At 40.7% G+C, this 14469-nt stretch overlaps 1 protein-coding gene across 1 annotated transcript in view; it reads right to left on the bottom strand.

Annotated features, from left to right (window-relative positions):
* Positions 1-14175, bottom strand: part of casz1 (castor zinc finger 1) — a 180254-nt gene extending 166079 nt beyond the window's left edge. The window contains exons 1-2 of the mRNA XM_030054960.1: positions 13982-14175; positions 12171-12221 (exon numbers count right to left, since the gene is read on the bottom strand). The gene's annotated coding sequence lies outside the window, so the exon portion shown is untranslated. The remainder of the gene's footprint in view (positions 1-12170; positions 12222-13981) is intronic.
* Positions 14176-14469: the final 294 nt, after the last annotated feature.

Here is a 14469-nt window from a genome sequence, read left to right as displayed (position 1 = left end):
TTTTTTTTTTTTTTTTTTAGTCAGATACACTATACCAATAATTACAATATTTCTGACAGCATCTGAAGGCAACATCTGCGTGCACAGGGCAGAACAAGTGTAGAAAATCAAGGGGATAATTAAGCAAATACTGGACTTTTGCACCCAGAGTCCAGTTGCTCCAGAACACATATGTTATACAAGCTGCTTGGAGTGATTTTATGGTAATATTTTATTCATTTATTTATTTATTTGCCCTTTTTGGAAAGAAACAGACTCCATTCCAGTTGTTTTGGAGGAGGCTACCATGAAGCTGCACCAGCTCAGCTGCTGTGTGTTTTACTTACTTACTTTACATACAAACAACAACAGGTTTTCCAGCTGAGATAAGAGTCAACAGATAATGACAAAATTTTCAGTTTTGGGCGAACGATTCCTTTAAAACTGTAAATCCATACAAGATGCTTTAAAACTTTAAAATCCTGTTGCCATAAATCTGCTTTGTCTTTCAAGGAACACAGGTACAAGAGTGCTTGCTGCACACTTTTTCATGACTTGTGAACTGCAAGCTTTTAACACGATGCTGCTCTGTTTACTGTGCACATCAGGACAAAGCAACCTAACAGGATAAGCATAACAAAAAAGATGCCCTAAGTTGCTTCACATCCATGATAAATCACTGCCACTTTTATAGCCTCTAATAAGTTGATGCAAGGCCATTTTTCTTCCTGCCCATCGTTCAAACATTTAAGGCATATTTACAAGGAACTTGTTAAAATATTTAATAATATTTAGTGGCAATTTCGGAACGGCCTGTCATAGTGGAATTTATAGCCTTTAAGTGTTTAAAAAGGCGATGACATGAATAACAAACTGTCAAAATTCTCTAATTTGCATAGACAGGCCATAACTCCTGATACCTTGCATTAAAAAAAGAGGTTTTTAACAAAACGAGTCATAAAAGAAGCATTCAAAGTGAGTGATGGCAGAGACTCCTCCACAAAGTCGCACCACAGAGACAGCTTCCCCCCACTACAGATGCTTCCGAGATCAAGTCAGCCAATAAAAGGACATATATCCTGCTGCTTTGACTTATTTATCCTGTGTGGATGAGCTCAAGATGGAATATCTCCTATAGGCAAGCTTAATTAATTGTGATAAAAGGGCTAATTCAGAGGCTGCACAAGAAAAGTGCGCCAAACAATAATATTCCCCACAAATCATCTCTGCCCGTCAAATATTTCCTCCATAACTTTCTAATTCAAAGTCCTTCGGACGTGAGGCTTTTGTTAAGAAACCTCACGGAGCCAAACAACCTCCCACGCCTCTCTGCCTCTCTGTCCGTGCTCCTGACTAAAACCATCAGATGAACTTGCAGCTGGTTGATGTTAAACTGTCTTGTCCTTTGTTTGACTCAACAAGATGGTGGCCATGTTTGATGCTGCTCCTTCCACTGGATTCAGAAGTTTTCATGTTAAGACTCTGTGACCTGGTCCTGCCCTGGCTGTCCCAGTCAGAAAAGGGCCCCCGTTGACACTGATTGCAAGGCTATGAGTAGTCTCTCCCCTGTGCCCTCTCAGCGCAACTCTAATTAATAGCCAATTCATCTTCTCTGATCTGAGCCAGCACATGGAGTAATATATCGTTAGTTTGGCAAGCGAGCTATTAAAGTGTAATAACCAAGTACCGGCACTCGATTTGGGAGAGTAGCACATACTTAACCATGAAGTGGAAACAATTAATTTATTGGAGGATCTTCTGTAACCAATCATTTACCAGCACTCACACTGTGTTGCAAAAGCCAACTCCTGTTGCGTGTGGCACAAGTCAATGACATTTTTTGGGCTCAGAGCCTGAAAACTGTTGCACTATGACCAGTTACATAAGCCTCATCTAATCCACACTGTCACACCTTCTCCAGCAAAGAAAAATTCCCCTTCAAATGGCCATCATCGAGGTAGAAAGTTCACTGCAAAAAGGATCCTGCTCATTTACAGGATACCACTTACTATTTTCCTCAAGGTGAGACATTCAATTCTCACTGTTCTTGGGCACATACATAAACTAGGGGCATGCACAAGTGTCTATCAAGATGCATCACATCTTATTGGACAATTATATGAGCTGAGATATAAACTTTTTTGATATATTTTGATGCGATGGATATGTCAAATGTCATAAAACCAGGAATCCAAGAGACAGTTCCTGTTATTTTGCTCCAGTAAGAGTACTGGAGAGGGCAGACGAGGGACTCTGGCAGAAGGGTCTTATGGTGCCTGGAACTGAAGCATGCATAATAATGTATAAATAAACCAAATATCCTGAAGGTGGATCGTAGTGTGTGTTCATTGACAGATGCGCACACATACACCTATAGAGACATCAGATTAGCCCTGAAGCACAGCCACTATCAGCACTGCTTCCAAACAAGAAAACTGTGACAATTGATGTAAATAAGCTACTGTATATAGTCTGATTTAACTCCCCAAAGTATATTTGCGATTTTATTTGTCCTGTCTCATACAATTACGGTACACCGTTACTTACAAAACAACCCACTGTGCCCCCTTTCCTTTATCATGGACATTAAAACAAGAATGCCTTCCTCCAAACTTTGATAATTGCAGGAAACAAATGAAAATTCGTAAGACCCAAGCTTGTGCCTTTGCCTGCCTCTGAAGCAAAACCTTTAAAACCCATTATTCTTTTTGCAAGAACTAATGACGTTTTTTGTCTCTTCAGCTTAAGACACTAATTGACAGTTTTTTTGGAGGATAGCCCAGATGGAAAAATAAGTACCCCCTTAAAGACCCAACTCCCTTGCTCATCCCCTAGCTTTAAGTCCCTTATTAATTAAACTTTCACCAAGTCAGGAATTTTTATTAAAAAGATAAAGTCTGCTGCACCGTAAAACAGAACTAGCCTATTGTCTCTGAAGCTAAAATTTTATTTCCATAAATAAAAGAGACTTTTTAATACCATCATTTGCGGCAGAGGGACTGGGACCAAAAGATCCACACAGTACAGTAATTAGAGGGAGATTTTCATCCCAACCACTCTAAAATTGGTCAGCCTCAACCAATACCCTTTGCTCCAAGTGAATAAATACTGTAGAATTGCTCAGTTTAGCATCAAGAGATCTTCCTGTACTGTAGGGCAAACACAGATAGCATCATCATGCTCACAAGTGACTGAGGAGCAAATACATGTTTCAGCATCAGTGTGTCTAATCATACATCAGAAACCTACTGTTGTCCAGAGAGGAAATAAACACAGAGCCAAATATTGACTGCAGTTTTATGATCAGTCCTCCACCTGATCAATCAATTCCCACTTGTGCCATTACCTTTGGAACAATATTTGTCAATCAACGTCATAGGACAGGGGTTGTGTTACTCGAGTTAGGATGAATCCTCCTCTATGTTTATTTCATACAATTGCAAATATATTAAACACTAGCTTTACACAGAGTTTTGGGAATACACGACAGGAAGAACACATTTAAAATAAACCCCCTGCAGTGTAACCTGGTTCTCACGAGCCTTTTTTTTTTTTTTTTTTTTTTTTTTTGAAGACTGAAACGATCAGAAAACTAAAGTACACTGAATACTGTGCCAGTGCTTGCTTACATAACAGAAACAATGAGACATTAAGAGACATTTTCAATTGTGTACATCAAACAGAAAATGTGACAATTCATATTTCATTTATTGTTTCATTTACCACCCAGTTTGGACGTTTGATTTTAATTCACACCATAGTTTCTGACCTCATATAAAGAAGATTCTTGTCAATTATAATATTCCTATATTAACATCAAAACATAAAGCTGAGTACAGCAACAAATAATCTTTACCAGGCATGTAATTCTATAAATTCAGTCATCACACTCATGAAACTGCTTGTGAATAGTATGCTACAGAGTCTATGAGAATAATCCCAGTGCATAACTATCTTCATTTTCTTTATCTTAGGCCTATCATATTGATTAATGCTTCAGCGGTGTGCATCAAATCCACTGAGGTAGGACAGTTTCATTGTTTCACGCTTGTCTTAATGTCTGTAGCTACTTCTAACCACAAATTCAAAGTGAAAACAGGGAAAAGGCCTTTTGGTGGATCATAGTAAAAGATCTCAAGGGACTTTCTCTGGATGTCTGTATGTCGAGAGAAGGTCAAGCAGGTCAGCGTTTCATCTCTTCATGTGCAACCCGCAGTTCGCAGGTCAAACTCGTTGCCGTGTCAGTCAGTTATGATGCTAAGATGGAGGCACTTAAACAGACGGCTGCTGATGCACATACAGAATAACAGTGTGATACCAGAAAAGTAACATATCATCCTATGGAGAGTCACTGTGCCTGTTCTGGACCAGACAGACTTGTACAGTCACTGCTGGACAGCCAGCAAATCACAGCCAATTAAGAAGCCTTTAAACTTACAAGTCAAGCATCACTTGTTGTGCTGCCCATAATGGGGTTTTATGGATATGAAGCAGTTTTGATGGCTGTATTGGTCTTGTGATGAATGCTAAACTTTACAGGAAATGTGGCCTGAGTGAGAGGGGTGTTGAAAACTAAATAGCATATTTGCAGCTTTCAGTTTTATAGTTGTTGCTTTCTGGGACACGGTGGAAGAGAATCCAAGAGGCTCTGGGAACTGCTACTTAAATCCCACTGCATCACTTCATGAGAATCACACTTTCTAGTTATACTGAAAGATAAACAATTCAGGCCTGTTTCCCAAATTTTTTGTGTCAGTTTTCTGTTTTCTGCTAACGAGATGTCACTAATATGTACTGGAATGCCGTGTGAATAGACAATTTGACTGGCCATGAAGAACTTAATGATGTATACCAAATGTGGGGGGACAGCTTCTAAGCGCAGAATTTTGTAGACAAACATACTTGTTGACAACATTTTCCACCCAGTTTGCCATTTCTGTCAGGGCGAAATCTAAAATTAAGAGCAAAACGCTTCCAAGGTACAGCATCCGTTAACAAATCATGTCTTATTAGCATTTTTCCTCAATTGGTCAGATTGTAAGGACACATTAGGAAAAAAATGACACTTAGCAAGGGGGAAATCATAATTAAAAGAAAAACAGTATTCCTGCATGCATGCATTTAGAGAAAACAATTTTGACTGTGTACCTGGGTTCCTTTTAACTAATTAAAAAAAACACAAATCAAACATTGTAAGTTGTCCATTTGCATAAATGCACCCTCCTATTGTGATGTGAATTTTGTTGTATTGTTCCTCTGTGCACACAGCAGCTTATTCCAGCTTAATTTGTGCCACTGTGCCTTCCTGTGAGCAGACTCCAGTCATCTTTAAACGGCTCCATTTAAAATGCAATTTGATTATCTGCCAAATTGCTACCAAGTCTTTCCCTCTGCAGCTTTGGGATGGGGGGTAAAAATTTTAATTAGCATTTGTGCATAAAAGAGAGGTCTTTGTTGCGTTTTGTACATGGCATCCCAGAATGACCACCATTTTCAAAGAGTCATCACCCAAACGATTTCAAACTAATAGATCCAAAGGGAAAGGAGCAGTCCTGGCAAGACGGGGAGGGAAAATTCACAGAGGTCTTCGGTGGCACTGAAAAAAACCCACAGGACATGGCATGTTTAAATAATCCAAAACTTTTCTTTAATCATAGTTTAGAAAATTGGCTGGGACCTTCAGCAGGAGACAGCTGCTCTGCCCCATAGCCATTTAATGAGATTCGCTGAGGGTTTCCCTTAAAATATTTACGCTGTCCCATGGCACAGCAATGTTGTCCTAGAATGGGGAGATAAGAGCCAAGGAGGTGTGTTGAAGTTCTCCTAATCAATTTGCTAATTACTGGAGCAGCTATAGGAGAGGAGAGACGAGTCCCTTCTGGCAAGCTGTATTCTAATAAACGCTGAAAAATTTATTTACTCCCTTAGCCAAGAGGAATTCTGAAGTGGGATTACAGCAGAGGGCTGATTGAGACAGAGCTCTGTTGTGGTTGAGGTCTTAGTCAAAGGAGCGACGAGAGGTCTCCAAACATAAAAGGCTCTCTCAGGACCTACACCTTTGCATCTGCTCAGGGGCACTGGATGCCAGAGAGAAGTCTCAGAGTCAAGCCACAAAAAGACCTATCTGCCGTTGCCTCAGTACCTTTTAACAAATATTAACCTGACGTTAAAAACTGGTTCTTGCATTAAGAAAAAATTGTATGCAGTTTTTTTGCTGCATAATTAACTCCAAACTTTATGTATACATTTGTGGCGGTAAGACAGTAGATTACTTTTCTTCATTAGTCACAGGAGCTATGTGCTGACATCCTACTCATACCAGAGGCCAGGAGCCCAAATATTATGCCAGACGTTAGGGTTGTGTGTTTGATGCCACCCTCTTGCCCTCTGGTACGGCGTGACCCTCCCTCCCAACCTCTGGGAGTGAGGGCAACACTGGACCTGTCACGGGACACAGCCCCCATCTTCTTCAGGGTTGGGGGCAAAACCTGCTGCATCTCTTCAATGCCACATTATCTAGTGCCCCCCTCCCCCACCTCCAAGCCCTGCAGCCAATCGCTTGCAGCCTTTACCAAGAGGGGTCAAAGGTCAGTTTAAACTGAGAGCTTGAAGGGCATTACCATAAGCTAATGACTAGCCACTGTGGCAGCAGCGCAACGGAGCATTGAGCAAGTTATAGCCTTAGGTATAGAGGTCATCTTGTTACCAATATTATCTGCCACAACCATAACTACAACACATTTGCTACCATAACTTATCACAAAGTGTAGGCAGCCAAGAAACCTACTGCATGCCTTCAGGTTGTACTATTAAATATTAAGTATTTAAGTTTAATACCTCTAGTCTGTATTGACTCACTCGCAGGTTAGAGGAATGCTTTTTTTTGCCACTTATGTTTTAACAATTCAGTCGCACCAGTTACTCTTTGTGGACACACTTGAAGTAGGCATGGGGGTCTCTGATAACGGTGGGCTGCTTGTTTTTGTCCCTGCTGCCCCTAGTGGACAAATACAAGCTGTCAGTGGTGTGTTGAAGGGAACTCCAGCAGGAGAGAGTCTGGAGTGGGACAGAGGAGTTATTTTAAGGCACAGAGGAAGCATTTTGTCTTAGCTTCTGGACTGAGACAATCCATTATCAAAGCCTCATCCAGCCTTTTTTTAACTGCGGGCAGATAAAAGTAATGTTACCTAACAATACGTAATTTATGTAACTTGTTTTAGATACCAGCAAGCTACATAAAATTTCAGCCAAAAATAAATAAGATTATTAAAAATAAACAAACGAAAAAGTAAATAAATAAATAAAAATTTCCAGTCACACTGCAAGAAACGGATGATAAAGTTCTGTCGATCTATTGACCTATCTGTGTAGCTATCTACTCTAAGGCTGGTTAAATTAACATGAATTTAATTAACATCATGAGACTGAATACATAATGGTGTAAAAAACCCACTAAATGATTAATAGCAATTAATTTTTTGTTTAACTTTGGATATTTCTGGAAGATTTGTCATGGTTTCAGATAGACAGTACATATACATTCTTTAAATCACATCATTCTACATTTTATTTGTTCGTATCTGCATTTCTGCCCTGATAATAAATATTTTCACAAGGGGGGGAAAAAAACAGGAGAACTTCTGCTCTACTCTGTGGACTTATTTGCATTGATTTCAGCCCGTTTCTATGCCACTCTATTCATTACTCCAATCAACTTGTTTCCCTAACTCCCGCAGTCTCTCCAGTGGTCCCTCCAGTGTAGTTGAGCACATGAATCTGAGTGCAAACAATCCCACCGAGAATTCCGGCAAAAACAAAAACACAAAAAACCTGTTGCTGTGACATTTTGTTCCCTCTCACCTCAACGCACGCCACAATGGACCGGTGTGTGGGGGATCTGTGTTCAGATCACCATGGTGATGGCTCTCTGCCTCCCAAGGCTCCCTGGAGGGGAAGAGGAGGGGGCAGAGCATGTTGCCAACCAAGCAGCAACCAAAACGGAGTTAGATGGAGAGAGAGAGAGCGAGACAAGGGGGTCTAATGCCTGAGACATGCTCCGAAAAGCATCTTCTACTGATGTAACACACATTCCCAGAGTAAGTCCACTATCAGGGAAGTGTCTAAACTTAACATACAGTGGAACAGAGCAACTGTGGTAATGAAATAAAAGAGACTGACGGTTGCAGGGAAAACCTTTCGCTCCCTAACCTTTAAAAGGGCAAAAAATAGAACAAAATGGTGCAGGTTCACGAGCGAGGGGCTGAGAACATCTGTTTGGGGGTAAATCATCTTTACATGACAGAGAGGCAAAGAGATGGCATTGCAGGGAACAAGACAAAAGGGCACCTCGCTCTACACCAACGGCTCTTATTTCGTTTGCTTGTATGATTGTTGTCCCCTTCCTAGACACAACATTCATAATGCTGTGGGCATGGAATAAAAACAATGATACAAAAAGCTAAAGACTGAAGACCAAGACAGGAAACTAATTTTCTCATCTAGCAAAAGTGCTGGTGGATCCAAAAAAATTCAACAGCAAATTATATTATTTGGCCAGCCGTGCTGTGCTGTGAATGACAGAAAAGAGCTTACCTGGTTACACACCAATGTTTCTGGTTTAGTTGACAACTTTACTGGTAAGTGCAAAAATTCATAATGGTAGTAATTTGTCACCTTACTAAAGCCAAAGGTTCAATGTGGGATTTTAAAGGCCAAGACAAGTACCAATACTTCTAGACTGAAGCTGACAATGGCCATTACTGTATGACAACATTCAACCTGACCATTTTTATGCCAAAAAAATTAAACTCATTCATTGTTTCCCCCAGCTACACTATTCAAATCAGAGTGGGAAAGCCTCTGAAACAGCATTTAGATTATGTTACACTAAAACTCTCCACTGAAGGTCACATGAATGAAACATATTTGAGGTAAGCGGCTCTTTGAGGCAGGGTGACCCGCGCAGCATACCTGTTCAATATCAGGAAAACTCTGGGACACATTATTTACCTTTAAAATGAAAAAGAGCTTTATAGGAATTATGGACACATTAAATGAATAAATAAAATGTGCAAAGACAATAAAATTTTGTTGCAGGTTTTACAGACTTTTTTATGTACTTGTGGTCCGGGAAGAAACTCTATAGCACTGGTGGTTGATGGAATGACTGGCTGATCCAATATATAGCATAAATATCTAACCGTATGACAGACTAAAACACAATCCACAAATACTTTCATGATGTCATTATCCAATACAGTAGGTTATTTTATTGACAGATGTACACTAATATCATTCCTATCATTTACAGTTTTACACACTGGTACTTTACCAGGTGCTTAGAATATAATGAGTGTGTGAATTATAAAACAGGGCTTAAAAATTGACAGACAATGCAGTGGCAAAAACCACTGCACTAATCACTGGAATTATAAAAATCACCTCCTAGTGTGGTTTTAACGTGGATTAAGATTAGTGTGTCAAACACAGCCCTTATCTGATTTATTTGATTAATGAACAGGAATGTGGTAATAATACTAATACACTGGACGGCACACGGTGACACATCACTAAATTGTACGCTACCTCGGCTCTTGGTATATAAATAAATACAGCATTGGATTTCCATTAAAACAACATGGTTGAACAACCGCTAGAAGTAGCTGGCAATTTGTTAAATGAGTTAATTGGTCACCGGTTTAGCCAGTTCATCTTAATGCTTGTTTTTGGACCACACCCAAGGAACGATGGCTTGGGCATGTACTGTAGCCAACCGTTACTTTAAGCACTTTGTTATTCTGGGTCCCAGGTGGTGACTGTTTCCAAAGTCGAGATGGCCCTGCAATTTAAAATGCTGCTTTATTTTCACATCACACACCTCAGTTCTTTTGCAGGTATCTAAAGCAGAAAAAAACAAAAAAAGTTTGAGTTCATTATGATTGACCTGTCATATAACTGCAGTGGAGCAAGTACAGCTTACGTCAAGTCTAACAGCCAAATCCGAGTGATTTTAGTCCGATACTGAGCTGTTTACTGGGTGGCTGCCAGGTGGTGCAGACGCTGAAAAGCTACAGGCTGGGGGAAAGGGCCTAACCTTTACACAGTGTCTAAATGTCCTCACTTTCTCCTTGAACATCTATCCTTTACTGTGCTCTTCTGGTCCCCTCCCTGTCCCAAAGTGGCCAGCTGGGAACAGTACGCATGTGCTGACGTCCCTACTAACCTTGGCCAGTGTAAGGATTACCGTGCATTTACACTCAATGCTCCTTCTTTCCTTAAGACTTATTAAGAATGATAATGAGCTCGGAAAGGGGCAGCATGTCCCTTTCTCAACTCTGTGAAAGCTCTCTCTCTCTCTCTCTCTCTCTCACTGTTCACTTGTCTTATTCCCTCCTCTCTGTCCCTTTCTCTCTCGCTCTCTCTCTCACTCCCTCTCTTTCTCTCTGTTCCTCCACTCTTCCTCTCCTTCTGTCTATCTCTCTCCCACTCCATGCCTCGCTCTCTTTCTCCCCAGTATTGAAAGGACCCAGGACAAATTACCAAAAAGGCCATTTTCATCTATGAACTGCAGGATTTAATCGATACTTATTTCATGCCTTCAAAATCAACCCTATATTACTGTTGTCTGTGTGATTTGTTTATTTTGCTTTGGAATATTCCTTCAGTCGAAGGGGGGGAAATGCACGGGATGCAATTCACCTTGAACCTCCATTATATTGGATTTCTCTACTGGCTGATCAAGCATGCAAAAAGGACATTTCCCCAGCACTAAAATAAAAACAATAATGATGATTAAAAAAACATGTGTGCTATTTGTGCTGGTAGAACAGTATGTGTTGAAGGCAGTATATTTTTACAAGCCAAAGCACTGTGGTTGCGGTAGTGTGAATTTGGATACAAAATCATTACATTGGGGGCAATTGATAAAGCTCATGTGTTGGGAAACAAAAGTAATAGCTCTTGAAGCCTGTCAAATGCCGCCTGGGATTACTGACGCTTATTTGACATCAAAGACCTGAGGTCCACAGCCAAGGTCAAACGGAAAAGGAATACACATGGGTTTAATTCTACACACCCCTTGACAGATGCAGATGGGTACTTATGAGACATGAGGCATTTCAGTGACTGATAGGGCTGCAGGAAATAAGAACGTTGGAGGCATCACACACTGATTAACCAATGAGATTCTCAAATAGCTGAGTGGACCGAGGACGAGCGCTGCACTTCGGGCAACATTTTAGCGAGAGACCAAGTCAAGAGGCCTAGAGGAGTGCATCTATAAACAAAGACCTAAACACACAATCCAAAATGCAATTAAAACAGCGTAAATTAACAATTACCATCTTTACTTTCTCATACAGATTTACCCAGTCCTACTTTCATGGTGTGACAGTGAAAATTATGAAAGGAGGAGAAGGAGGAGGGGGAGCAGAGAGGGAGAGAGAGAGAGAGAAAAAGAGAGCGAGAGGTAGGGAAAGGAGGGCAGTACGTTTGACAGATGGATATTGCAGTGTCTCATCAATGCAGAAGAGAGATGAGAACCTGTACCACCAGTCTGACAGTGAAGGCTGGCTGGTATCCAGCTGGAGATGGACCTCCGGACAGCAGACACATGCCGTCACATTCCACAGTTACACTGAGGGAGCATACAGGATAAGGAGCTGGAAACTGCTACTACTGATGCACAATGACTCTATAAACCCTCTGCAGTACCGCTGCAATGCACAGAGGTGAACTACAACACCCCATAGTGTCACCTACTTTTGATTATTATTTCAATTGACCACATAAAACAGGAGACAGCTTTCAAGCAAACTTACCTTTGGTCTGGCTGATGCTTGCAATTCGTATTGTAAAAAAAAAAAATGCAAGCAGATTTCACGTCTAAACGTGTTTTTAAGCTTGCCTGTTCAAGTGTCAAGTGTGTGCTTGCTTTGCATACATGAATACATCAGCAACAGCTAGGCTACACAGCTGCTGTATTAACACAGTATTATGGAAAATACCCCCAAAAGCATACAGCAGTGTGTTTTTACATGATGAAGCCATACTGTTTACAAACTGTCTTGCAGATAAAATATATATATATATATATATATATATGTGTACATAAGACACTAAAAGGGACACCACATGTGTAAAACTGAAAAAGGCAAATAAAATTACAAATTTTAAAAAAGTTTCATGTTTACCTTGTGTTGCACTGGCATTTTTAATAGAGTAGATGATTTTCCATAAATGATCTGTTTCACCAAAGACAGGGGAGAAGGAAAAAAAAGGGTAATTAATTACTTATGTGAGCTATTGCACGGGAGAGACAATAAACCTGCCTGGTCGCCATGGATATGACATATTTGCTCTGAAAACAACACAATAATTAGCAAAGGAGAAAGATCCGGCGAGAATATGAGAACTCCGGGTTTAAAGTGCCAGTGATCTATTCCTGTCCTCTGCTCATCCGTGAGAATAACAACAAACACAATGGCAAGCACTCAACAAAGACATTTATAAAAGCATAAGAGAACAATGTCCCTACACAAGCACGGGATAGATTATATGTTATATCACAGGGATGTTTTTTTTTTTTTTTTTTTTTTTTTTATATATACACATCAGAAGTAATCAAACGTGCAGAGTGAGCAGTGTTTTCACACAGGACTGGTTATTTAACAGTCAGTGGAGGTGAAGATATCCGCCTTACTGAAAGAAGGAACTGCTGGAAAAAAATCATTGTAAGCTTTGCTATCATATCTAGTAATGACAGCATGTGTGCGTGCAAGCGTGCGTGCGTGCGTGCGTGTGCGTGCATGTGCGGGCGCGTGGGTCAGAAAGAGGCGTGTTAGACTACTTCGATCTGCCTTATACTATAGCCTACATGTAATAACATTTTTATTTATTTTTTTTTTTTTTTACCAAATCTGCGTTTAAAAAATGTTATAAATGACTACAATTATTCTTTTGCTCAAAAGTAAAAGACTGAATGGAAGTCACAAGTTTAGGAGGTTAAGTTTTTGGGTGCTATCTGACACTATAGGCCTAGTTAACTTAGGGGAAACAACCACAATAAAGAAAAATTAAGGATGGGGAGAAAAAAAGGTGTACAGCCAGGCTTTATCAGAACAACTTCCGCATTTTAGACTGTGAATATTGAATGCATCGATGCTTTAGTTCCTCTATACACAGAAAATGATATTTACTACAAAAAAAACAATGAGGTCCTGAGCTTGAGAGATATTAGTGCGCAGCAAATAAACGGCGTTTAAAAAAAAAAATCAGTGCTTCCTCTAGTCACCTGTTTAGGGCTAACCATGAGGAGTTTCACAAAGTTATTCTCGACAGCAACCGGGACTTTCTGTGCTGTTGTTGCATCTAAGCAGCTTATTTACGTCGCTATTTCAGTTTCGAGAAGTGACACGGTGCCATGACAAGTATGTGTTGCCGGGTTTAAAGGAAAGAAAATGCAAAACACCGCTCTGCTGACAGTAGTTTCACGTTGTCCATGCTGGGCTGTATTTTGGGGGGGAATATGGGTCTACACCGGGGCTCGCCTGACCGGTGGACAGCGAAAAAGTGCGAAAAGGGAAAAGTTGCACCTCTGTCTCAACTTGGCAAGCGGGAGGCGGAGGGTTTAGTTGTGATTTAGCCTCTCGGGTAGTTTTGAATGTGTCGGCTTGGTGAATTAGCAAGAGTTTTTTAGGGAAAGCCTTGTGCCCCCTCGCCGGCATTTTCAAAGGCACTAGCGTTACCTATGAGCCGCTCCAGACCTGCTGCTGTCGGCGCGCCGCGGCTGCATCGAGGTGAGGCGGCACACCGCGTTTAGCGATAAGTCGCCACGCCAACTCTGTGTCCTTTTCCTGCCATTTCTACAATGTTTCAAAGTGCATAACGCTCGTTTTCCCGACCAACAACGCCGCAAGCAACACTTTGATGTCGCTCTCTGCACAGTGATATGTCTTTAGAAATGAGCGTGTACAGTAGTTGGGAGGAAAAGGAAAACTCTTACCTGTAGTACTTCGTTGTCTTTCGGTGACTTCCAACTAAAGGGACGTGTTTGTTTAGGGTGAGTAGCGTGAGCTTTCATTATTAAAGTTGCCACAATTTTTTTTTTCATTTTTTTCAGGTTTTATTGTAGCATTTTCTAATTTCTTACAGGGGTGAGTCGCCCGGAAGATCTGCCCTGGAGACCGGCTTCAAGAGGGAAGAGGAGTCCTTAATTGAATTTCTCGGTTAGCAGGTGTTGCTTGGAAAAGCTGGACTGGAGTTTTGATGTCGCTGTCTGTCCCCATTGACAGCTCACTGTGAAAACACTTCGCTCCACTGCTGCGTTTTCAAGGAAATAAGGTGTAAATAAAGCGACTGTGTTGTGGACATTTGCAATAACAAAAGCTGCAGTGGCAATAAATAAGTAAACAAATCAACAACATGTCTTATCTGCCCAAAATTACAAAGCTGGATTGGAGTAGAGAGGGCCATAAATTTGGCCAAATGAGT

This window comes from Myripristis murdjan, chromosome 7 (assembly GCF_902150065.1).
Source record: "Myripristis murdjan chromosome 7, fMyrMur1.1, whole genome shotgun sequence".
Classification (NCBI taxonomy): Eukaryota; Metazoa; Chordata; class Actinopteri; order Holocentriformes; family Holocentridae; genus Myripristis; species Myripristis murdjan.
The sequence above is the reverse complement of the archived record's forward strand: the minus strand, read 5'-3'. Positions and strand labels throughout refer to the sequence as shown.